Genomic DNA, 23,890 nt, shown 5'->3' on the forward strand with positions numbered 1-23,890 from the left:
TTCTTTCCTACTGATTTTGTTATTCTGGATTTTGAGGAAGATAAGAAGATTCCCATAATCTTGGGGAGGCCTTTCTTGCTACTGGCCGTACCTTGATAGATGTGCAAAAAGGGGAACTTACTATGCGGGTCCAAGATCAGGATGTGACCTTCAACGTATTCAAGGCAATGACATTCCCTACAGAAGATGAGGAGTGCTTAAAAGTGGATGTGATTGATTCTGCGGTTACTTCGGAACTCGATCACATGCTAATGTCTGATGCATTGGAAAAGGCCTTAGTGGGGGATTTTGACAGCGATGATGAAGATAGCAACGAGCAATTACAATATCTGAACGCTTCTCCCATGGAAGCGAAAGCTCGACATACCATTTGAATCTCTTGGTACTTCTGACCTTAAGAATGCTGAAGGGAAGCTCAAACCATCAATAGAGGAAGCACCTACCTTGGAGCTCAAACCATTACCTGAACACTTGAGGTATGCTTTTTAGGTGATTCATCTACGTTACCTGTTATTATTTCAGCTGACCTTTCAGGTAGTGAGGAAGACAAGCTCTTAAGGATTTTGAGAGAATTCAAATCGGCTATAGGATGGACCATAGCAGACATCAAGGGGATAAGTCCTTCATATTGTATGCATAAAATTCTGTTAGAGGAAGGTAGTAAGCCAACTGTGGAACAACAGTGAAGACTGAACCCGATCATGAAGGAGGTGGTGAAGAAAGAAATTCTGAAATGGCTAGATGCAGGCATCATTTATCCTATTTCTGACAGCTCGTGGGTGAGCCCCGTGCAATGTGTACCTAAGAAAGGAGGTATCACTGTGGTCGCAAATGAAAAGAATGAGCTCATCCCTACTCGAACAGTTACAGGATGGAGAGTATGCATGGATTATAGAAAATTGAACAAAGCCACAAGGAAGGATCACTTTCCCTCTCTCATTCATTGATCAAATGCTTGACAGATTGGCGGGACATGAGTATTTTTGTCTTCTGGATGGTTATTCCGGGTATAATCAGATTTGTATTGCACCAGAGGATCAGGAAAAGACTACCTTCACTTGTCCATTTGGCACATTTGCTTTTCGTAGAGTTTCGTTTGGGTTATGTGGCGCCCCGGCCACCTTTCAGAGATGTATGATGGCTATATTCTCTGACATGATTGGAAATAACGTCGAAGTGTTCATGGATGACTTCTCCGTCTTTGGACACTCATATGATGAATGTTTGAATAATCTGCGCGCCGTACTCAAAAGATGCGTGGAAACTAATTTGGTGCTTAATTGGGAGAAATGTCATTTTATGGGGCGTGAAGGCATTATCCTTGGGCATAAGGTCTCTAGCAAAGGGTCTGGAGGTGGACAAGGCCAAGGTGGGAGTCATTAGAAATCTTCCCCCACCTAATTCGGTGAAAGGAATCCGTAGTTTTCTCGGTCATGCGGGTTTTTATCGGCGATTCATCAAGGACTTTTCAAAGATATCTAAGCCGTTGTGCTAATTTACTTGAGAAAGATGTGCCTTTCAAATTGATGATGATGTTTGGCAGCATTCGAGACTCTCAAGGAGAATTTGATCACGGCACCAGTTATTACAGCACCAGATTGGACAGAACCGTTTGAGATGATGTGTGATGCGAGTGACTATGCGGTAGGTGCAGTTCTGGGACAGCGCAAGAAAAATCTCTTCCATGTGGTCTACTATGCGAGTAAGACTTTAAATGGGGCCCAATTGAACTACACCACTACTGAGAAGGAGCTTTTGGCTATAGTCTTTGGCTTTGAGAAATTTCGATCTTATCTGCTTGGTACGAAAGTGACAGTATTCACTGATCATGCAGCTATTCGCTATCTGGTTTCTAAGAAGGATTCGAAAGCCGAGACTCATTCGTTGGGTGCTTTTACTTCAAGAATTTGAGTTAGAGATCAAAGATAGAAAAGGTACCTGAGAATCAAGTAGCTGACCATCTCTCTAGGTTGGAGAATCCCGATTCTACTTCACAAGATAGGACGTTAATCAATGAATCTTTTCCGGATGAGCAGTTGTTTGCAATTCAGGAGGAAGAACCATGGTTTGCAGATATTGTAAACTATCTTGTCAGCAATATAATGCCGCTTAATTTGACATCCGCTCAAAAGAAGAAGTTTCTGCATGAGGTGAAGTGGTATATGTGGGATGAACCATATTTGTTTAGACAGGGAGCTGATCAGATCATCAGGAGATGTATCCCGTTCTGTGAGACGGAGGGGATATTACGAGACTTGCCATTCCACGGTTTATGGTGGACACTATGGAGGTGAGAAGACGGCAGCTCGTATTCTGCAAGCAGGTTTTTTCTAGCCTACTTTGTTCAAGGATGCTCATCAGTTTATTTTAAGGTGTGATCGTTGCCAAAGACTGGGAAATTTGTCAAGGAAGGATGAGATGCCATTAAATGTGATGCTTGAAGTCGAGGTCTTTGATGTATGGGGAATCGATTTCATGGGGCCTTTTATCTCGTCTTGCAATAATCAGTACATCTTGCTGGCAGTCGATTATGTCTCAAAATGGGTCGAAGTTAAAGCTTTACCGACAAATGATGCAAAGGTAGTACTAAATTTTCTTCATAAGCAAATTTTCACAAGGTTTGGAGCGCCTCGGGTAATCATAAGTGATGAAGGATCGCATTTTTGTAACCGTAAGTTCACTTCTATGATGCAGCGTTATAATGTGAATCATCGAGTAGCTACTGCCTATCATCCGCAAACAAATGGTAAAGCGGAAGTGTCTAACAGAGAGATAAAGCGCATTCTAGAGAAGGTCATTTTGTCCGTCAAGGAAGGATTGGTCTTTAAAGCTCGATGAAGCTGTTTGGGCTTACAGAACAGCATACAAAACTCCACTTGGGATGTCACCGTTTCAGTTGGTGTACGGTAAGGGATGTCATCTACCGGCGGAGCTTGAGCATAAGGCCTACTGGGCATTGAAGAAATTGAACCTGGATTTAGATGCAGCTGGTAAGAAAAGAATGCTTCAGCTTAATGAACTTGATGAATTTCGACTTCAAGCGTACGAGAATAACAAAATGTATAAGGAAAAGGTGAAGAGGTGGCACGATAGGAAGCTACATCCTAAGTTATTTGTGCCAGGGCAACAAGTTCTGTTATTCAACTCTCGGCTCTGATTTTTCCTGGGAAGTTGAAATCAAGGTGGTCTGGACCTTTATTGTCAAAACTGTGTTTCCACATGGAGCGGTGGAAATTTTTGAGAATGATTCGGACCAAGCATTCAAGGTTAACGGTCAGCGGTTGAAGCACTACTATGGGGACATGGCAAACCGAGAGGTGGTTAGTGCCATTTTGTTGACTACTTGAGAAAGGTACGGAACGTCAAGCTAATGACAAAAAAGAAGCGCTGCGTGGGAGGCAACCCATGAATTGTTATTACAGGAACCCTTAGAAGTTAATACCTATCCAAAAACACAAAAAAATCAAAAAACAGGGGCTGAAAAATTTTTCGGCCGCTCAGCATAGCTGCGTGGGCGCGCAGAGGGTCTCTGGAAAAAAAAATTTCAGCCCCTGTTTTCTGATTTTTTTGTGTTTTTGGATAGGTTATTAACTTCTAAGGGTTCCTGTAACAACAATTCATGGGTTGCCTCCCACGCAGCGCTTCTTTTTTCGTCATTAGCTTGACGTTCCGTACCTTTCTCACGTAGTCAACAAAATGGCACTAATCACCTCTCGGTTTGCCATGTCCCCATAGTAGTGCTTCAACCGCTGACCGTTAACCTTGAATGCTTGGTCCGAATCATTCTCAAAAATTTCCACCGCTCCATGTGGAAACACAGTTTTGACAATAAAAGGTCCAGACCACCTTGATTTCAACTTCCCAGGAAAAAGTCGGAGCCGAGAGTTGAATAACAGAACTTGTTGCCCTGGCACAAATAACTTAGGATGTAGCTTCCTATCGTGCCACCTCTTCACCTTTTCCTTATACATTTTGTTATTCTCGTACGCTTGAAGTCGAAATTCATCAAGTTCATTAAGCTGAAGCATTCTTTTCTTACCAGCTGCATCTAAATCCAGGTTCAATTTCTTCAATGCCCAGTAGGCCTTATGCTCAAGCTCCGCCGGTAGATGACATCCCTTACCGTACACCAACTGAAACGGTGACATCCCAAGTGGAGTTTTGTATGCTGTTCTGTAAGCCCAAACAGCTTCATCGAGCTTTAAAGACCAATCCTTCCTTGACGGACAAACAACCTTCTCTAGAATGCGCTTTATCTCTCTGTTAGACACTTCCGCTTGACCATTTGTTTGCGGATGATAGGCAGTAGCTACTCGATGATTCACATTATAACGCTGCATCATAGAAGTGAACTTACGGTTGCAAAAATGCGATCCTTCATCACTTATGATTACCCGAGGTGTTCCAAACCTTGTGAAAATTTGCTTATGAAGAAAATTTAGCACTGCCTTTGCATCATTTGTCGGTAAAGCTTTAACTTCGACCCATTTTGAGACATAATCGACTGCCAGCAAGATGTACTGATTATTGCAAGACGAGATAAAAGGCCCCATGAAATCGATTCCCCATACATCAAAGACCTCGACTTCAAGCATCACATTTAATGGCATCTCATCCTTCCTTGACAAATTTCCCACTCTTTGGCAACGATCACACCTTAAAACAAACTGATGAGCATCCTTGAACAAGGTAGGCCAGAAAAAACCTGCTTGCAGAATACGAGCTGCCGTCTTCTCACCTCCATAGTGTCCACCATAAACCGTGGAATGGCAGTCTCGTAATATCCCCTCCGTCTCACAGAACGGGATACATCTCCTGATGATCTGGTCAGCTCCCTGTCTAAACAAATATGGTTCATCCCACATATACCACTTCACCTCATGCAGAAACTTCTTCTTTTGCGCGGATGTCAAATTAGGAGGCATTATATTGCTGACAAGATAGTTTACAATATCTGCAAACCATGGTTCTTCCTCCTGAATTGCAAACAACTGCTCATCCGGAAAAGATTCATTGATTAACGTCCTATCTTGTGAAGTAGAATCGGGATTCTCCAACCTAGAGAGATGGTCAGCTACTTGATTCTCAGTACCTTTTCTATCTTTGATCTCTAACTCAAATTCCTGAAGTAAAAGCACCCAACGAATGAGTCTCGGCTTCGAATCCTTCTTAGAAACCAGATAGCGAATAGCTGCATGATCAGTGAATACTGTTACTTTCGTACCAAGCAGATAAGATCGAAATTTCTCAAAGCCAAAGACTATAGCCAAAAGCTCCTTCTCAGTAGTGGTGTAGTTCAATTGGGCCCCATTTAAAGTCTTACTCGCATAGTAGACCACATGGAAGAGATTTTTCTTGCGCTGTCCCAGAACTGCACCTACCGCATAGTCACTCGCATCACATATCATCTCAAACGGTTCTGTCCAATCTGGTGCTGTAATAACTGGTGTCGTGATCAAACTCTCCTTGAGAGTCTCGAATGCTGCCAAACATTCATCATCAAATTTAAAAGGCACATCTTTCTCAAGTAAATTGCACAACGGCTTAGATATCTTTGAAAAGTCCTTGATGAATCGCCGATAAAAACCCACATGACCGAGAAAACTACGGATTCCTTTCACTGAATTAGGTGGGGGAAGATTTTCAATGACTCCCACCTTGGCCTTGTCCACCTCCAGACCTTTGCTAGAGACCTTATGCCCAAGGATAATGCCTTCACGCACCATAAAATGACATTTCTCCCAATTAAGCACCAAATTAGTTTCCACGCATCTTTTGAGTACGGCGCGCAGATTATTCAAGCATTCATCATATGAGTGTCCAAAGACGGAGAAGTCATCCATGAACACTTCGACGTTATTTCCAATCATGTCAGAGAATATAGCCATCATACATCTCTGAAAGGTGGCCGGGGAGCCACATAACCCAAACGAAACTCTTACGAAAAGCAAATTTGCCAAATGGACAAGTGAAGGTAGTCTTTTCCTGATCCTCTGGTGCAATACAAATCTGATTATACCCGGAATAACCATCCAGAAGACAAAAATACTCATGTCCCGCCAATCTGTCAAGCATTTGATCAATGAATGGGAGAGGGAAGTGATCCTTCCTTGTGGCTTTGTTCAATTTTCTATAATCCATGCATACTCTCCATCCTGTAACTGTTCGAGTAGGGATGAGCTCATTCTTTTCATTTGCGACCACAGTGATACCTCCTTTCTTAGGTACACATTGCACGGGGCTCACCCACGAGCTGTCAGAAATAGGATAAATGATGCCTGCATCTAGCCATTTCAGAATTTCTTTATTCACCACCTCCTTCATGATCGGGTTCAGTCTTCGCTGCTGTTCCACAGTTGGCTTACTACCTTCCTCTAACAGAATTTTATGCATACAATATGAAGGACTTATCCCCTTGATGTCTGCTATGGTCCATCCTATAGCCGATTTGAATTCTCTCAAAATCCTTAAGAGCTTGTCTTCCTCACTACCTGAAAGGTCAGCTGAAATAATAACAGGTAACGTAGATGAATCACCTAAAAAGGCATACCTCAAGTGTTCAGGTAATGGTTTGAGCTCTAAGGTAGGCGCTTCCTCTATTGATGGTTTGAGCTTCCCTTCAGCGTTCTTGAGGTCAGAAGTACCAAGAGATTCAAATGGTATATCCAGCTTTCGCTTCCAGGGAGAAGCGTTCAGTTATTGTAATTGCTCGTTACTATCTTCATCATCGCTGTCAAAATCCCCCACTAAGGCCTTTTCCAATGCATCAGACATTAGCATGTGATCGAGTTCCGAAGTAACTGCGGAATCAATCACATCCACTTTTAAACACTCCTCATCTTCTGTAGGGAATTTCATTGCCTTGAATACGTTGAAGGTCACATCCTGATCTTGGACCCGCATAGTCAGTTCCCCTTTTTGCACATCTATCAAGGTACGGCCAGTAGCCAAGAAAGGCCTCCCCAAGATTATGGGAATCTTCTTATCTTCCTCAAAATCCAGAATAACAAAATCAGCAGGAAAGAAGAGCTTATCCACCTTGACGAGCACATCCTCAACTATGCCCCTTGGGTAAGTAATGGAACGGCCCGCCAATTGTAGCGACATGTATGTGGGTTTTGGATCAGGCAGATCCATCTTTTTAAAGATCGACAACGGCATCAGATTAATGCTTGCTCCCAAATCACAAAGGCACTTGTCAAAAGTTAGATTGCCAATGGTGCAAGGAATGGTGAAGCTTCCTGGATCTTTCAGTTTTGGTGGTAACTTTTGCTGCAGAATAGCGCTGCATTCTTCCGTGAGAGCAACGGTTTCAAGGTCATCCAGTTTCACCTTCCTTGAAAGAATAGTCTTCATAAACTTCGCATAACTAGGCATTTGTTCCAGAGCCTCAGCGAAAGGTATATTGATGTGAAGTTTCTTGAACACCTCCAGAAACTTCCCGAACTGTCTATCCAGCTTTTGTTGCTGCAATCTCTTAGGAAAAGGTGGTGGAGGATAGAGCTGTTTCTCCCCTGTATTAGCCTCAGGCAGAGTGTGTTCAACAGTAGTCTTCCTTGGTTCCGCCGCTTTCTCCTTTTGCTTAGATTCTTCATCCCTAACTTCAGCTTCGACTTCTTTTGCCTTTTCAGCATCAGCTACTTTTCCAGACCTTAAGGTAATAGCCTTGACTTGCTCTTTGGCTTCCTTCCTGCCTGGTACTTCCGTGTCACTGGGAAGAGTGCCAGGTTGACGATTGAGCACTGCATTGGCTAATTGACCGATTTGATTTTCCAAGGTCTTGATAGAAACCGCCTGACTCTTGCACAACAGCTTAAGTTCCTCAAAATCAGCACTAGTAGGTGCAGCTGCACTTCCCTGTTGAGGATATGATTGCCTTGTAGCATACTGCTGTGGTTGCTGGAATCCAGGTGGGTTAAACTGTTTACTCACTCCTTGCTTATATGGTGGCTGAATAGCATTCTGATTATTTCCCCAGCTGAAATTTGGATGATTTCTGTTGTTAGGATGGTAGGTCGCTGGCACAGGCTGCTGTTGTCGCTGATAATTATTCACATACTGAACAGATTCGTTGACAAGAGAACACTGATCCATAGCATGAGAACCTGCACAAAGCTCACAAACCATAGCTATTTGATTAACTCCATACGTAGCCAAAGAATCAACCTTCATTGATAGCGCTTGGAGCTGGGCTGCAATAGCGGTGGCTGCATCAACTTCCAGAATACCTGCTACCTTGCCTGATGTCATCCTCTGAGTTGGGTTTTGATGCTCATTTGCAGCCATCGTCTCAATAAGATTGTACGCCTCAGTATAGCTTTTAGCCCATAAGGCGCCTCCAGCTGCTGCATCGAGCATGGGCCGAGATTGGGCCCCCAACCCATTATAAAAACCAGTGATTACCATCCAATCCGGCATTCCATGATGTGGACATTTTCTCAACATTTCCTTGTAGCGTTCCCAAGCCTCGCACATAGATTCTGTAGGTTGCTGCGCAAACTGAGTAAGAGCACTCCTCATAGCAGCAGTCTTTGCCATTGGATAAAACTTCACCAGAAACTTTTGCGCAAGATCTTGCCACGTAGTGATGGACCCAGCTGGTTCAGAATGTAACCAGTCTTTAGCTTTATCCCTCAGTGAGAATGGGAAAAACCTCAACTTGATAGCCTCATCAGTCACGCCATTATACTTAAAAGTGCTGCAGATCTCGACAAAATTCCTTATGTGCATGTTGGGGTCTTCAGTTGCCGCTCCTCCAAAAGAAACAGAATTCTGCACCATCTGAATAGTGCCCGGCTTGATTTCAAAGGTGTTAGCTTGAATAGCCGGATGAAGGATGCTTGACTGAATGTCATCAATTTTAGGCCGAGAAAAATCCATAAGATCTGGATCAGCTTGAACAATACGATCTCCCATGTTTACTGGTTCTTTCTGCTCAGTTCCTGAATCCGAATCCTCAAAATCTAACTTCTCCGGGGTATCAGGAACTTCGTCTTTCTCCTCAGCTGTATCTAAGGTCCTCTTGCGAGCACGAGAACGAGTTTGCATAAACGTTTGCTAAAGTACCTGAAACACAACCGAAAAGAGTAATTAACTACTACGTCCTAATCACTGAGTCCTAATGACCAATGATGGTAAGTACATAAACTAAAACAAATACGCCGAGTCCCCCGGCAGCGGCGCCAAAAACTTGTTAGGGCGAAATCACGCACTAATATTCACGCAAGTATACGCGTTCGCAAGTAATATAGAATACTTTCTAGTTCGTTCCCTCAGAGACTCAGACTAAGTTATTGTCTAATTAAACTCACTTACCAATGTATGATTACTTCTCAATGTTAAGATAACACTTAAAATTGTTGATTAAATATTAACTATAATTAACTACTTAATTAACCACTTAACTAACACTTCAATTTATCAATAATAAAACACTCATGAGATCACAACTTCATTATTACTTCCTTCTATAGCCATTGTTATTACCTTTAGCATGTGACAGTGATGATATTAATCGAATAACACGAAACTGATAAAAGCCAACTTTCATTGTACTAATATCATTCTACCAAACATCCACAATTAAGATAGAAGTTGAATAGTCATCAATTATGTTGAGTTCCTATATGTCTACAGAAATTGACAACACAACGATTTAAGCACAAGTTATTCCTTTTGATTACATAGGGCAAATAAAACTGTTAGAGTTGCCCACTAATCATGCACAACGTACATGAACCTATGCTAGCATGGCAAGTTCTAAATCTCAAGATCCACCATCGCTTCACAAGAGATTAACACCCTATCTTATATGTTCGCGACGCACATAAGACGAATACGCACAACCAATACTAGCTATCATGCAATCATCACACACTAAAGTATTAAACAATTAACTAGAGAATTTCATAATAAATCCGTTGCAACCCCATGATCACGATTAGCCCATAATAGAACTTATCGCCATCATGGGTTCATATGAAATCATGATAAACAAACACAAGAAAATAACAACTAAACTGATTATATTAAAATAGAGTACGTCACAAGAGTAAATAAGTCAAAGCAAGAAAACTAGCATCCAACGTTACAACGAAACAAGAATCACAAGAATATATGCTTCCTCTTCGCTGCTGTGTGCTAAATCGGTCTTCTTCCTTATCTCCTTCGCTTCTTGCAAAACACAATCTAAAACATAATCTCCTCTTAATACTCTGTGAAAAATGTCTCAAATCTACTTATATAATAGTCCCATAAAACTCAGATTACATAGAAGTTGGAAGCCAAACAGAAGTAGAAGTCTAAAATAATTCAGCTTTTTCCCCGACCCTGCGCGGCCGCTCAGCATTTTTGTGCGGGCGCGCAAGGCTGCTGCGCGGCCGCTCAGCATTGCTGCGCGGGCGCGCAGGACCCTACTGGAAAATTTCCAGGTTTGCTCCGTTTCTTCGCCGTAATCTGCCCGTTCTTTTCCTCTCACAATGGTGAACACATGCCAAGGCTTATTCTTGATGATTCCTTCTCCGAAATGCAACTAATACCCTGAAATGCATAAACACTAGAAAAACGCATCAAATACACAAAATACTTGATTTCAAGACACCAATTTAAGCCATTTTAAGACGTTCTAAGTGGTATAAAATGCCACTTATCACCCATACTCCTGAGCCTAGGCAGACCGAGGAGGCACCCCCAGCGGCTCTGGATTCACCACCTCTCGACCCTGCCCATAGGCAGTCTTTGTTAGCTCACGACTATGTTCAGGATGTACTGAGGACCCGAGTGGCTGTTGCTGAGGCCCGGCTGGATGAGGTCAGGAGGGAGTTGGATGCGGAGAGGGCGGGTAGGCGTGCCCGAGCTTATGAGACTAGGGCTACTATACCCCGATCCTTGAGGAGGGAGCTGACGGGGATAGAGCTCACATCCCGAGCGAGACTCCGATCGCTCCAGGGGGACAGGCATGGTAGGATCTCCAGGCGGCAGGCCGACTATATCTTCCGTCATGCGATGGAAAGGGTATGAGAGCTGACCTGCTTCGGTGTGTGATTCAGGACCGACGATGGGATAGTCTAGTTGTCTAGTTAGTCGAGTCCATAGTAAGAGCCAATTTTCTGGGATAGTTGACTTGTATATAGCATCCCTTTTTCTGACTAGACAGATAGACTCTTGTGTATCACTTTTGGGCAGATGGCTATAGCACTGTTATACTTTTGACCAGATCAAACTATGTATTTCTCGCTTTATGTATATATTTGTTTCCTTTCAGTTCAGTTCCTTAGTGACGAGATCACTGTTTTTATCATTATTATTACTACACTTCTTCTAGAACTGTCATAATATAATAGAACTGCGAGATACATTCTCCCCATTATAGAACTGTGCAAGGCACAATGTTGTGTATGATTGTGACCTAACGTTGAATTTCCCAAAAAAAAAAATTATCAGTATCATGCCGCCAAAAAAGATTGGAACTAGGGCGAACCCTGGATCTGAGGACCAGGGAAGCCATAACCAGGACGATAGGAACCAGGAACACGGTGAAGAGGAAGACGAGGATTATGTTGAACAGGATGACTCCCTGTATGAAGAGGAGGAGGAAACATATGATGTTAAGGGATTTGAGATAGAGGCTGAAGAAGGAGAAACTGAGGTTGAGCAACCAGTACCAAACCCAGGCATGGATCCCATGGGCCAGTTTATGCAACTACTAAGGCAGAACTTGGAACGCCAACCCAACCCACCCCCTCAAGGAAATAACAATGTTGTGGCAAACTCTTTCAGGGCTTTTAAGTCCCTTAAGCCCCCTGAGTTCCACGGATCAGCCGACCCAGTTGAGGCAAGGGCATGGCTGAAGGAAATGGAGAAATCCTTTGAGATTCTGAGTATCGATGAGGCACAGAAGACTGTATTTGCTACCTACCTTCTGAAAGGAGAGGCCAACTACTGGTGGGAGGCCAAGAAAAACATGGAGACAGATACTATTATAACCTGGGAGAGGTTTAGTCAGTTGTTTTTGGGAAAGTATTTCCCGAGGTTTATGGAGAACCAGATGGAGCTCAAGTTCTTAGAGCTAAAGCAGAATAACTTATCTATAGCAGAGTACGAAGCAAAATTTATCGAGTTATCAAGGTTTGTGCCGGAGTTTGTGAGCACCGAGGAAAAGAAAGCTAGGAGGTTTCAGCAGGGACTGAAACCGTGGATTTAGAATAGGGTGGCAATCCTTGAGCTTACGGATTATGCCACTCTGGTGCAAAAGGCAATAATTGTAGAAGCCGGAAGTGAACAGATGTAGAAGGAAAGAGAGAAGAAGGGAATAAAGAGGAAAAGTATGAGCATGGGTGGAGGTTCCGCAGGAGGGAGCTTCCCAATTAGATTTAATCGAGGAGCAGTGTCCCTACCGGGAAAGAACACTGGGTTTAAGCGGCCAATGAGTGTGAATGTGAGCCAGAGCGGCCAGAAGTCAAGAATGTCCTATTCCAACCAATCTCGACCCCATTGCCAGCCTGTAACACTTGTGGAAGGATGCATACTGGGGAGTGTAAAGGAAAGCCAGTAACTTGCTTTAAGTACGGTCGAGAGGGTCACTATTCAACTAAGTGCCCTTCATCAACCTCTGCTGTCATTGCAACCACCACTTGTCATCAGTGTGGACGCCCGGGTCATTGGAAGAGGGAATGCCCAATGAACAAACCAGCAGCTTCAGGAGCCAGCAGGGCTGCCTCCAATAAGCCACCTACTGCGAGGACTTTCAACATGACAGTCCAGGATGTTATGAAAGACTCAGATGTGATAGCAGGTACCCTTTCTCTAAATTCAGTCAGTACAAACATTTTATTTAATTCGGGAGCAACTAAATCTTTTATATCAAAGGACTTTGCGCGTAAATTAAGACTTAAGGATGAACCCTTAATAGAACCCTTACAAGTAGAAATAGCCACTCATGAAGTTATTCCTGTTAACCAGATTCACCCCGCCTGTGAGTTAGGCATAGGGGAACAATCTTTTAGTGTTGATCTGATTCCTTTTAAATTAGGGGAGTTTGATGTAATTTTGGGAATGGACTGGCTATCTAACAATGATACTCAGATAGACTGTAAGGGGAAGAAAGTTAAGTTGAATATCCCAGGAAAGAAAGAAGTCATATTTAGGGGAAAGAGGCAGACGCAGAAATTTTTGACCATGGCCCAGGCCAAAAGGATGCTACGAAAAGGAAATGAGGCTTACCTAGCCTATGTGGTGGACACGCAGAAGAGGTTCCCAACTTACAAGATATTCCAGTAGTCAACAAATTTGAAGAAGTATTCCCACAAGACCTTCCGGGATTACCACCCGATAGAGTGATTGAATTTGCTATTGAGTTGGCCCCACGGACGGTGCCAGTTTCAAAAGCACCTTAGCGGTTAGCCCCGTTAGAAATGAAGGAATTAGCTACTCAATTGCAGGACCTCTTGGATAACGGTATGATAAGACCCAGTGTGTCTCCATGGGGAGCACCAGTGTTATTTTTTAAGAAGAAGGATGGGAGCATGAGGCTGTGCATCGACTACCGAGAGTTGAACAAGCTAACCATAAAGAACAGGTACCCGTTACCTAGAATAGACGATCTGTTCGACCAGCTAAAGGATGTTGTTTATTTTTCCAAGATTGACCTGAGAACTGGATATCACCAGCTAAAGATTAAACCCGAAGATATTCCCAAGACCACGTTCCATACCAGGTATGGGCACTATGAGTTCTTGGTAATGTCCTTTGGATTAACCAACGCCCCAGCGGCTTTCATGGATTTAGTGAACAGAGTATTTAAGAAGTACTTGGACAAGTGTGTGATAGTTTTTATCGATGATATTTTAATCTACTCAAGGACTGAGGCAGAACATGCAGAGCATTTGAAGATAGCTCTAGGAATACTCAGAGAGGAACAGTTATATGCCAAATTCTCGAAGTGTGAATTCTGGCGGAATGAAGTACAGTTTTTAGGACATGTGATCAATAAAGAAGGAGTATTGGTTGACCCCTCCAAGATAGAGGCGGTCTCAAATTAGGAAAGACCAACCACACCCACAGAGGTAAGGAGTTTCATAGGATTGGCCGGCTACTATCGTAGATTTGTACAGGACTTTGCGAAGATCACAACCCCTTTGACACGACTTACTCGTAAGACAGAGAAGTTTAAATGGACGGAAAAATGCGAGAACAATTTTCAAAAATTAAAGAAAAGGTTGGTAACGGCCCCGGTGTTGGCATTGCCAGACGGAAAAGGAGAATTTGTGATATATAGTGACGCGTCGCACAAAGGATTAGGGTGTGTGCTTATGCAGCATGGTAAGGTGATTGCGTATGCGTCGAGATAACTGAAGGAATACGAGATTAGATATCCTACTCATGACCTTGAGCTCGCGGAAATAGTTTTTGCCTTAAAGATTTGGAGGCACTACTTGTATGGAGAGAAGTGCGAGATTTTCACAGACCATAAGAGCCTTAAGTACATATTTACGCAGAAAGAGCTCAACATGCGCCAGAGGAGATGGTTAGAGCTAATCAAGGACTATGATTGTGAGATTCTCTATCATCCGGGCATTTTTCACGCGTTTACGGGACCTGTGTCAAAGGAAAGGAAAGCCAATGTGGTGGATGATGCCCTTAGTAGAAAGGAAAGACTCAGAATGATAATGACTTCGGAAGAATTGATAAAGGAATTTGAGAGAATGGAAATAGAAGTAAAGGTAACCGGAACCGGAACTGAAAAGCTGTTTGAGATCTCGATGCAGCCAGAGTTATTGGAAAAGATCAGATTGTGCCAAGAGAAAGTAATGAATGAAGGCAGAGAGTCAATGACTGGAGAAGAGATCCATACTGAGAGAGATGATAAAGGGATAATGAGGTACTCCTACCGGATTTGGGTTCCGAACGTTCAAGAGCTTAAAGACGAGATTTTGGATGAAAGCCATAGTTCAAGGTATTCCATTCACCCGGGAAGCACCAAGACGTATAGGGATTTGAAGGAGTATTACTGGTGGCCCAATATGAAGAGGGACGTAGCAGAATGGGTAAGCAAATGTTTGACTTTCCAAAGAGTAAAGGCAGAGCACCAGAGACCCAGTGGACTTTTACGACCCCTGGAGATTCCCGAATGGAAATGGGAACATATAGGCATGGATTTTGTTGTCGGTTTACCAAGGACAAAAGCCAAATATGATGCCATATGGGTGATTATAGACCGACTGACAAAGTCAGCCCATTTCATTCCTATCAATGAGAGATACACAGTCGATAGACTGGTGGACATTTACCTTAAGGAAATAGTGACGCGACATGGAGTCCCAGCGTCCATTGTCTCAGACCGAGACCCCAGGTTCAACTCCAGATTTTGGAGGAGCTTTCAAGAATGTGCGGGGACCAAGTTAAATATGAGTACCACTTACCATCCCTAGACGGATGGGCAGAGTGAAAGGACCATCCAGACACTAGAGGATATGTTGAGAGTCTGCGCAATAGACTTTAAAGGAAGTTGGGATGATCAATTGACGTTGATCGAGTTTTCTTATAATAATAGCTTTCATGCTAGCATCAGAATGCCGCCTTATGAGGCCCTGTACGGAAGAAGGTGTCAATCTCCCTTATACTGGGATGAAGTAGGAGAGCGGAAGATGCTCGGACCCGAAGTGGTCCAAAGGACCAAAGACATAGTGGATCTTATCAGAGGACGGCTGGTAGCAGCCCAAGACAGACAAAAAAAATATGCAGACCTAGCCCGAAAGGACAAGGAGTATGAAGTAGGGGGCTTAGTACTACTAAAAGTATCCCCTTGGAAGGGGTTAATGAGGTTCGGAAAGAAAGGAAAACCAAGCCCAAGATACATTGGACCTTTTGAGAAACTAGGACGGATTGGGAAGTTGGCTTACGAGCTAGCCTTACCCCCGAACCTACAACAAGTTCATAATGTGTTCCATGTGTCAATGCTAAGGAAGTATCATCGGGATGCCAGACACATAGTGGAGTACGAGCATGTGGATATGCAACCAGATCTGACTTACGTGGAGAAACCAGTAAAGATTATGGATAAGAAGGAGCAGGTGATTCGGAACAAAGTGATCAAGCTAGTCAGAGTGCTATGGCAGAATCATAATGTGGAAGAATCAACTTGGGAACTAGAGAGCGCAATACTAGAAAAGTACCCCCATTTGTTTTCTATTTGATTCCGGGACGGAATCCTTTTAAGGAGGGGAGACTGTAATAACCCCAAAATTTTGAACTTTTTTTGTAACCCTTATGAATAGTGTTTTTGCTGATATTGCTGAATAAGAAAACTTTCCATGCCACACTATGTAGGGGTCCTTTTATTGTTATTCTGAGATCTTATTAGCACTCTATATGATATATAAGTGAATGTAAAGATCGTCAGAATCCAAATTCAAACACTTTGATTTTTCCCGAAAATCCACCAGATACCGAAAGAATTGAGTATAAGGTAACAGGATAAAAAGGATTTAAATTCAAGGATTATAAGAGAGGATCATAAAAGGAATATAATGTATTGAGAAAGGTTAAGGAAACCCAAGTAATAAGATCCCGGGTATGATCCCTCAAACGATAAACGAAAACGAAAGTTAAGCGAACCGTATAACAGATCAGCGGTCATTAGCCAAGTAATTAGAAGCTAATCAAAGAGGTTAGTGAGGATGATGTCATCAAACCAATAAGAAGAGGACAAGTGCGGGAGTATGACATAACAAGGTGACATAAGCATGACAAAAAGGAAGTGTGTTGTTGGTTGATTCTTGGCCATGCAAAAGTTACCATGGTTAAAAGTAATAAATCAAAACAAAACAACATCAACCAAGCCAAAACAATTCATTTCACTAAAAAACACAAAGTTGACTTCATTTCTTCAAGGAAGCTCTCGGCTTTTCTCTTTATTTCAAGAAGGAAAATTCAAAATCTAAGATCCAAGCCTTGTTAATTAGTGAGGTAATTATCTAATACTCCTTATGCATAGATATAGCAATCCTATAAGTTTGAGCTTCAAATTCATTCACAATCTCTTCCTAAAATTCATGGAAGAAGAGGGTGAATAGTGTTTTTCAAGAACTTAAATTTTTGTTCTTGAGTTTTTGTTTAGATTAAGCTTGGATAAGGACTTTTAAGGGTGATTCCAAGCTAATTACTTGATTCTCCACTCTCTAAGGAAGGTATAACCCCTCCAAACCCTAACTTTACTTTGAGTATTAGGTTTAGTTTTGTTGTTATGGTTCATGAGAAGCATGATTCTTGTAGACTTAGAGTGTGGTTGGTTTTGTAATGAGTTGGAGTTGTAATTCTTGGATTATTGATTAATGAACTTAAGTATAGTTTTAATTCATGTTTGAGAATAATATAAATTGGAGAACTTGAGGTGTTGGGGCTGTTGTAGTATGATATGGATGGATTTTGGTTGTATGAATGAATTATGGTTGATTGGTGGTTGGTTTGGAGTAGAATAAAAATTGGTAATCGCGTAAACATAGCCGTCGTAATGTCCGATCTACTTAAACTGTTTTTGCTCTTAACATCAGAACCCGAGAACTCATTGTTAGGATTTGACCATTGCCATGATTAGATAGTTCATGTTACGAGCTTCGTTTTGATGTGTGGTTCGTTTGAATCCGATGTACGGTTTAGGAGAAACTTCTGTTTTAAGTAACGGCGTTTCGAGAACGAACCATTACCCCTCGCCTTACTTTGAAACATAGGTTAAAGACCTTAAAGGACTAACTGGAGTATGAATCATTTATGTAAAGTGTATTAGGCAGTTGGTAAGGCACTCGCAAAAGAATCACCTTAAAATCCTTAATGGTTAATTTATTAAAAATGGTGGAGCCGAGGGTACTCGAGCGACTTAAGGGAATCGTTGAGCGCAAAGCGAGTGTTAGAGTCTAATTGGTTAAAGTATAGATTCATAAGTGACTTTGGTTTAATTCCAACTTATATGTTGTTTATAGGTTACCAGACTCGTCCCAAGCCATTTGTCACCCCCATTTGCTCAAGCAAGTTTTCTACCCGTTATACTGTTGTTGTGATGTATATATGTATATGCATTATCTTGTGATAAGTGCATGATTGTTATTAGCAAATCTTGCGATATATTGGAGCATGTTGATATGGTATATATGCATGCTTGTTTCGTAATCTTGATATCTAATTGTTGATTCAAATGCTTATAGTTGCATAATACCTATGCTAGAGATAAGCAGTAGTTGCGTATACCCTTAGTATAGGGGACCCAAAGGTGAACATTTTCTAAAACCGGGAGTCGATGTTCCCGAGTATATTATATATATATATATATATATATATATATATATATATTGATATAGTTTTCAAAACTATCAATCGAATAAGGTTTATTCGATAACTTTATTTTAAATAACGAATATTATTTGAATATTCATTCGAGGACTTATGACTCTGTTTATTCTACTTATTGAATATTATTTGAATATTCATTTGAGGACTTATGACTCCGATTATTTACTAAATAATATTCTTTATTTTATTAAAGAATAATGTTTCGATAATCAAACTTATTTTCGATTATTCAAATAAAGATAGTACTTTCGTATAAGTATATCTTTGGTTATTTATTATTCATTTCAAGTATAAGTTTTAAAACTTTTACTTCAATTATTTTTATAAGGATTATCCTTATGGGAATATTATTTAAATGATAATATTCAGATATTTTCTAATATATCGGGACTGATTTACTTTATTAAATCAGCATTACTCCAAACACTCTTTAAAGTATTTTCGAGTCTTCAAAATGATTTTTAAAAGTTAGAGCGGATCCCAAAACTCATTTTTATATTTAAGATCTTCCTTTTAAAGGGGATTTAAATACTCGCTCAAAACCTGAGGGATCCGGCTCTGTGGTGTATTTTATATTCGCAACGAGGTTGCTGTTTTGGTAAATGAATTGATTACTTACCCAACGTTCGGGAAGTAAGTCCATCTATTGAGTCGGCATAAGCAACATGGGCTCAGTGGGCATCCATGAAAGTGTAAGTGGCTCAGTGGGAGTCCATCAAATGCGTAAGTGGCTGAGTGGCAGTCCAGCATAAGGTCCTATTGCGATCAGGGTGATGACCAGTGGGGAATTCGTCCATCTACTAGTAGAAAAGGTTACTTATTGGTATCTTTGCCTGATCAGCAAGATATCGGGTTTATGCCAAAATTCTTTTCCTTTCCAAAATTCATTGGATATTACAAACTCTGTTAATACTTTACATAACAGAGGGTTCCAGGAAATGTATAAGAGATATATATATGGATATATATATCGGGACTAAATAAAGTATCTCGAAACTTCATTTCATTCAATAATATATCAAAGATTGAATTTATTCAAGTCTTAACTTGTGGTCTCATCTATGGGATGACCTTTTGAAACCTATAATACTTTGAACAGTGGTAGTTCATGTAGTTTTATAAATGATATAAGTATAGTGAAGTAATTGGTAACTTCATCTTCCTTTAAGCTTATATCCAGTAAGTATCTACCTTACACTTGATAATGATATAAGATAGTTATTCTCCTATATTTGGGGTCATGCCTTTTTCCTGATTGATTAGAGAAATATTCTGAGTGTAACAACGTTAGAGAAATTTTACTCCTCTAAAATGGCATTAAACAACGTTAGAGCTGCAATCCCCAATGATGGAACCAACTATCTCGCTTTTACATATGCTAATCAAACCCCTGACAGTTTCAAGGGGTTTGTTAAATTTTTGTCTGAGTCTTATCTTGCAGGAGCTCTAACTGCAAATCCAATTCTCTACTTGGATGTTCTGCATGAATTCTGGACAACAGCTGTAGTGAGGACAGTTGTGCATGACAACTCTGTATCTATGGTGGTAAACTACTCTATTGGTGGCCAACATGTGGAGTTTAATGAGCAAGATGTGAATCAAGCTTTGGGCATTCCAACTGAGCAAATGGTGGAGAATCCTACTCAACAGGAGCTGGATGAGTTCATGGACTTCATCAATTACAGTGAGAGGATCAATCTGGCTAGTCTAAATAAGAAGAATCTGAGAAGAGAATGGTCTTTCATGTTTGACTCCATCATAAGGGCCTTCACTTGCAGAAAGACAGGATATGACAACATATAAAGTGTGGTCCAAAAGCTGGTGTTCTCCATAGCTCATAACAGACACTTGAATGTGGGCTTATTGATCTTGGAAGAACTTAGCACCAGGCTCACAATGCCCCTAGCTATAAGAGGTAAGGAAATCTTCTTTCCTAGATTTATAATGTCTTCTTTAAATCATAAAGTGCATGACATTCATATGCTTAATGGTATAGATAGTACTAAAATAGGAAAATATAAGCAAGTGTCCAAAGTTCTATTTGGTTCACTTATTACTAAAAATAAGGTAACTGTAAGTCTTAAGATTACTCAATTTATGATGGAGAGATTCAAGACTTACCCTTACCCCATGCCTGACATGAGCTCTACAATTACATCTAGTACAGTAATGGTTCTTGTACCTGTGGAAGAATAAACACAGAACACCAACAGGGACCTTCCCATACCGAGACCCCTTCTTCTTACCATTAGAATCTAGGAAACCAACCACTTCATCCTCTCAAAAGGGTGAAGTGAGTAAAAGAAGAGAAAGTAGGCACCTTTACTTGTAATAAATGAGAGTGGTAGTCACCTTTGGTCAAGAAAACAAAGAAGGGCAAACAAACTAAGTTGACCACTCAAGTCACCTCTGCACCCTCCCAAAAGGATGCAGTTGTAAAATAGGGAACTAAACAGACTCTAGAGGCATCCTCTCAACAGGGTGTCTCTATTGAACAAAGCATCCACCCAAATGCACCTTGTAAAGAGTCTGCACAAACACTTAAACCAATTCAAGTGAATGAAAGGAGAAATAAGGATGGCACACACAAAGAGAGCACATCCTTCAAGCTCCCTCATCCATTCAGGGGGAGCTGCCAACACTCAACTCTGAAATTCAAACTCTAATCTCTCAAATATCTTCTTCATACAATGAAGCGCTTGAATCTAACTCTCAAATGTTGCCAACTTCATGTGACATATTTCATGAAACTGTGCTCACCATCCAGGACCAAAATTTAGTTGGTGAGAGGATAGATGCTGGGGTAGACCTTGATGACACCATCACAAACACAGGGGATTCATCAGTTTTTACTGAAGAGCTTGTGGTAGTTTCCAATGCACCTTTATGTGAAAATCAACCTTCACAGGTTGTAAGGTTTGAGGTTAGTACTTCTGAGGGGGAGCTATCTAAATCCTCTCCAATTCAATTGGAGGTTCCTCTTGCAGGAACAACTCCGCTTAAAACCCTAGCTGAGATTACACTCACAATTGAAGCTAGGAGTTCAATTGTCAATGATCATGTTATGAGGGAGGCAAGTAAATGGCATTCATGTGACAATAATTTGAAAGAGATACAAGGGTTTGAGACTAGAGTACATGACAATAACCTAGTCAACTTCCCTCCAATTCCAATGGAGGTTCCCACCACAAGTGGATAACAACAAACTATCATAACCACTATTCAACCTGTGAGTCAAATTGTGACATCTGTCACAGGTGGTTCTATTGTATATCTACCATCCACCTCACAACCAACAGATCAACCATCTACTTCCAACCCTTCTCAACAACAACCATACTTGATCTCTCAATGGCTACAGGAGACAGAAGCTCAACCTACAACTATCAATGATATGTTAGTTGATCAATTGTTTGGACTAGCTCAAATTTCACAACAACTTCTCACCTCCAACATATGTAATCAAGATTACCAAGCTATCATGTTCTCCTATTAGATAGAGGTTCAAGAACAGAAGGCCAAAATAATAAATAAAGCTGAGCAAGATGGAAATTGCGATGCCTGGCTGGACAAAAACTTCACTCTAGAGATGGATGAAGTATTAGCAAGATTCAGAGAGGAGTACTTGACCATTGTTGGGAGTAATGCCAAATCCCTAACTCCACATGAAGTCTATGATGCAGTTACTAAAGTTTAAAAAGCTCAACTGAAAGCTTTCCATCTCTTTGGTAAAGCTCTGAAATTACAATTGATTGATCATCAAGACAGAACAAGAAGACTGGTCAAGGACAAGCTGGATGAGATCGTCCCTTCTCAGGTGGAAATCAAACAAAAATTCTATAGATTTACTGACCAGATTGTCAATTTTGATTTATCATCTGTAGACAAGAGTATCAAAAATATCAGGGATTCCTTTGTAGCTTTACATGAAGTTGTCCAACATCAAATCACCAACACTAATGACATCAGGGTCAAGCTGGATCAACTCCATCAAGCTAGGTATGAGCCATATGCTTTTTTGGTGGAAGGCATCAAGGAGGCTGTGCAAGCTACATTTGGGACTTCAATCACTTCCAGCTCTCAAACATCATTATCAACATCATCAAATATCCAAATTCAATCTCTCCAACAACAAGTTTCAACTCTACAATCCTCTAATGATTCACTTACAGCTCAGGTACAAGCTCTCACTTATCTAGTACAGAGTCAACAGAATGACATCAGGACCCTGGTAGACTCCCACAAACACCTTCAGATGTAGAACTCAGTTCATTTGGGAGCTATCATGGGTGCCTTGAATGTTCCTCTACCTACTCTTCCTGAAGCTGTGAGGCCAGAAATTCCAACTCCACTACTCCTATCTGCCAACAAGACTAAGGGGGAGATAGAAGCTAGGATTCAACAGTCTAATGAAGCTGGTAAATCCACAGATACTGGAAAATTGACATCCACTCACATTGGTCAAAGCTCTTCACAAGCTCAACTATCTAAAGATGTTGGAAAAGACAGACTTCTAAAAGCTGCAGAGGGACCCTGTCAAGACCAGGAATTCAATGAACTATTAACAGTCTTAAGGGTGTCTTTTCACAACAACTACATCACCTACAAAAGAGCATTTGCCAACAACATCAATTTTATCAGAGTTGTGATTGTCAAAGTTGATAACTTTCTAGAGAAAAGAATTATTGCAAATGTAAATGACTGTGGCTTGGACAGATGTCTACAGGTGTCTCTCTCAAATCTTCAAATTGTGAGAGCATCTGAGCCAGATGTAATTATTGACAGAGTTAATCCAGTGATTCCCAAGGACACCCAACTGCTAAATGAACTCAAGAAAGCTCAGATAACTGCTTTTCCTGAAGCCTATCTTCATTCAAGAAAGGGGTGGCCTATATTTGTTCACAATCTAGAAAATGCAAGTTCTTCACAGTTCCAAAGAATTGTGTAAGAGGAAATGTGAGATTGATAATGTCTCTTGAAACTGATCTAAAGTTCAAGAAAAATAAGAAAATTGAAGATGAGGAGATGATCAGAATCTTGGGTGGATTTCTTCAAAATGCAGATACCATATTGCCAAATTCATAATTCAACTTAAAAGATGACAAGGATGATGATGAACAGAAGCAAGATGATCAAAAACCTTCTGGCTCAAATCCAAGTCAATCTTCTAGAGCAACTGGTAGAAAAGAAAAAAATCAAGATGAGAAGAAGGCAGATGATAAGAAAAGAGGTGAGGAGAGAAGAAGGAAGAAGAAGGAGGATGGTTCAGAACCAAAGAAAAATGTCCAGTCAATCCAAATCCAACTTTCTCAAACTACCAAACCTACAAGCTCAAACAATCAACTATCTTTAAACCCTAAGCCAAAATTCTTGTACAATCCAACTGCAAACACCCTACTCAAATTGCCAATCACATTTATCCAATCCACCTTGAAGAAAATCACAAACCTACCCTAATTCAAGCCACCAATCAAAACTCATTACAAATACGTTGGAAGAAAACCAAAGAAATTGCAAGTTACTGAAAGGGCTATATGGAAATGTTATG

The 23,890-nt window shown here is 41.0% G+C and overlaps 1 non-coding gene across 1 annotated transcript; it reads left to right on the forward strand.

The window, feature by feature from the left end:
- The first annotated feature begins 8,416 nt into the window (after positions 1–8,416).
- LOC141687899 (small nucleolar RNA R71) lies at positions 8,417–8,523 on the forward strand. The gene has a single exon (XR_012561378.1). It is a non-coding gene; the product is annotated as a small nucleolar RNA R71 (small nucleolar RNA).
- The last annotated feature ends 15,367 nt before the right edge of the window (positions 8,524–23,890 follow it).

The sequence above is a fragment of the Apium graveolens genome, chromosome 9 (genome assembly GCF_009905375.1).
Source record: "Apium graveolens cultivar Ventura chromosome 9, ASM990537v1, whole genome shotgun sequence".
Lineage (NCBI taxonomy): Eukaryota > Viridiplantae > Streptophyta > Magnoliopsida > Apiales > Apiaceae > Apium > Apium graveolens.